Here is a 3,658-nt window from a genome sequence, read left to right as displayed (position 1 = left end):
TTTCATTCTATATTCCTTCCCGCTATTACTATGTTATGTTCTGGTTTTCTGCTATTTTGTCTCGTTTATTGCATGATCCTTTATTAGATAAATTCCTAGGTTCTAGTTTAGTTCTACTATTTTGAAATTTTCTGTTATTTGCTTTAATGTTGAAAGATGCCTCATGTATTGCCCACTGAGCTTGAAATCAAAAAGAAAGAAGAAAAGATGTAGTGCATGAAAAATTGAGTTTAATTTCTAGAATAGTCTCATTTATTCAAATGTGGTGGTATTTTCTGTGACTCTGAATGCATGACATGAACAGTGCATATTTAAATTTGAATCAAAGAATATTGATGTACAAGGAACAGGAATTTAGAGAACTATTATGAAGTCTCTGCAATAAGTAAAAGTTTAATCCTTGAAGTAAAAGAAACAACATTGAAAAAAAAAAGAAAAAAGGATATAAAAGCAAGGTCCAAGGTTCTGAGCATCAATGACTAGGGAGGTCAGACATGATTAAAAGATCAATGAGTTGTTTCCCTAGTCACATGCTTGTGGTGTTCTTGTGTCAAGTAATCCTTGAGACAAAATATTTAGAGTCGAGATCAATTGCAATTAGCATAGTATGAAAGGCTTTGAGCACCACTGTCTGGGAGTAACTGAAAGGAAAATCAGAACTTAAAGAGAGTTCCCTAGTTAAGTGCTTGTGGTGTTTCTGTGTCAAGTGAAGCTTGAGACAAAACATTTAAAGTCACGGCTAGGCTCAAGGTGCAAAGCACCAAAGAAAAGAGAATCAAAGAAAAAAAAATTTGCTGTGTTCAAGGGTTAAATTGAGTTACAAAAGATCAGAGAATTCATAATATTATCCGGATTCTAATTCTGAATGACAGTGACATCCTTCTGATTTAAAAGAGAGTGAGATACCAAAACTATTTAAGATTGCAGTTGTAAACCCCACTGTAAGAAGAGACATGAGCTTAATCGAACTCTCATTCTCATGCAAATTGAAGCCTATATTAGTTTGGTTGCTCAACAATTCAAGTTTGGTGTTGTGATGCGTGAGCATATTCCCTATCTTTTCTTAGTGAATTTGCATGTAATTTGTTGAGTTTAATTAAGAATTAATTATCTTTTAGCCACTATGGATGCTACTTTGAGTCTTGTGCAATTCTGTTTATTTTAGGTAGTATTTGGTTGGATTTGGTGGAGCTTCCACAGAAAAAGAGAAGAAGGCTATATAGGGCAGGAATGGCTTAGAAGATGGAGAGGAAGCTTACACAAATGGAATCAGCACAAGAATTAAAGGAGATGACAGCGAGGAGCGACGCGTGCGCATACCTGACACGTGCATGTACCTGACGCGTGCGCGTGATTTGGAGCTTTCCATGGCGACGCGTGGGCGTACATGACGCGTACGCGTGAAAAGCGAAGTTGCTCAGCGACGCGTGCGCGTACCTGACGCGTACGCGTAACACGCGAAGAAGACTATCGATGCGTAGACGTGACTGACGCGTACGCGTGACATGCGTCACGTGCAGAAAACGCAGAAAACGCTGATTTTAATTCTGATTTAAACTTTAATTATTTTTAAAATAGGAAAAGATATTATTTTAGTTTTAGAAAATAGATTTTAAATTAATTAGGATTAGATATAAAAGAGAAAAGAAACTTCTCTTCGGGGGATTCCAACATTAGTTAACTTTTCATTCCACCTCAGCCCAATTTACAATCCTTATTTTCTCTCTGAACCATGAGCAACTAAACCTCCACTGTTAAGGTTAGGAGCTCTGTCTATTGTATGGATTGATACTATTATTTTTCTAGTTTAATCCATGTACTGATTTATAATTTAAGAATTATTTTCGTTCTTTATCTTATGAATTTGGGTGGAACGGAAGTATGACCCTCTTTCTAATTGAGTTCTTGTATAACTTGGAAAAGCTCTTTACTTGAACAACAGCTTGAAAACAATTTCTCCTAAATTCTAATTATCTGGACTTAACGGGATACGTGACATATAATCCTCTTATATTTGGGTAATTAGGATTTTTGTGGCATATAAACTAGAATTGAACTTCACCCTCTAATTAGAATTAATTGACCAAAGAATTGGCGGTTGATGAATTTTAGAGGAGACTAGAAAGGTCTAAGGAATTAGGGTCTAGTCACATATAGTTTGCCATGAATTAAATCTTGCATGATTAAAATAAATTAATAAGAAAAATCAATCCGAAAAATAGATAACTCTGAAACCTTAATTGCTTTCTCCATACTTTATTCTCAATTTATTTGCTTGTCTGCCTTCAGATATTCTGAATTTACTGTTTAATGCTTTTGAACTCTCAAATACTATTTTCTGCTTGTCTAACTAAGTAAATTAATCAACCATTGTTGCTTAGTCCTTCAATCCTCGTGGAATCGACCCTCACTCACCTGAGATATTACTTGGTACGACCCAATGCACTTGCCGATTAGTTTGTGGTTGTAAATTCCGCACCATTAACACGAAATGTGTGTGTTGTCTTGGAGCAATCACGTGGTGAATTTCTCTCGAAATTCTGTGAGGAACTCCCTCTAAAGTAACACGCAGGATGCGTATTGTATCGGGAGATGACACGTGACGAATCTTTGCTGAAAATCTCTAATAAAGTTGTTTTGAAATTCTGCGAATCTTTGATAAAGTAATAAATACTATACATATTATATTAGCATTTTATGAACATTCACATTTCTGCAATAACACCTCTAGCACCAATATTCAAGAAAAATTTCTTTTTTTTTCTTATATCTAAAATAATTTCGGTTAATGTTACTGTCTTTTAGTATATTAACTCCTGAACATTAGATAGGACATTGAACATAATTGTAATACAATACTTGTTGAAAGTTAGAAACTTGAAACTCCCTCAACAGGGAAAAAAAAAAACTATAAAACACTAATTGCATTGATTTCAGCATTACGCTTTCCCAATTCATCATCATTCATCTCTCTTCAGGTTGCGAAATCTTTTGTCTCGCATAGAGAAATTAGTGCATAATAATATGGGCCAAGTGTGAAAGTTGATGCGATTCCAATGGGAAAAGAAACAAAATAAGAAAGAAGATTTGATATATATATATCTCGCTTTTGCTTATGCGATTTAATAGTTTACTTTATTGTCTTATATTACTATTGACCAAGGCCACAATAATTGATTTTGTCGACAAGCTTTTAAGAAATTAATAAATAAAATTGTTATCTTGTGTATTCACGTTTGTCATACATCATTTGTATTATTATTAATTATTAAATAATAAGATAATTTAGCTGAATAATAAGTTTCAGTGGGTTGGGATTGTCATGTTGCATGAGTTATATTTTGGAAGTGCGCATGCATTTGATTGATATTCTTCCCCCTCTTTCTTTTTGGAATTATATTTTCTTTTCCTTTATTTTATGTGTACAGTTTGATTAATTAGTTCCGTCTCCTGTTACCGGCCACGAATAGTTGATTTCAATATCTCAATGGACAAATATCTGGAAAAGTGAAAATTTAAAGTCAGTAAATTTGTTACTTGAGCTATTTTTTTCTGAGTAATACTCGTAATACTCAAATCAGTTTTAAACAAAAATTAGTTAAACATTTGTCTAAAAATGGAAAGTTAAATACTAATTTGATAAAAAAATATTATTTAT

This window comes from Arachis ipaensis, chromosome B06 (genome assembly GCF_000816755.2).
Source record: "Arachis ipaensis cultivar K30076 chromosome B06, Araip1.1, whole genome shotgun sequence".
Classification (NCBI taxonomy): Eukaryota; Viridiplantae; Streptophyta; class Magnoliopsida; order Fabales; family Fabaceae; genus Arachis; species Arachis ipaensis.
This window is presented reverse-complemented; position numbering follows the sequence as displayed.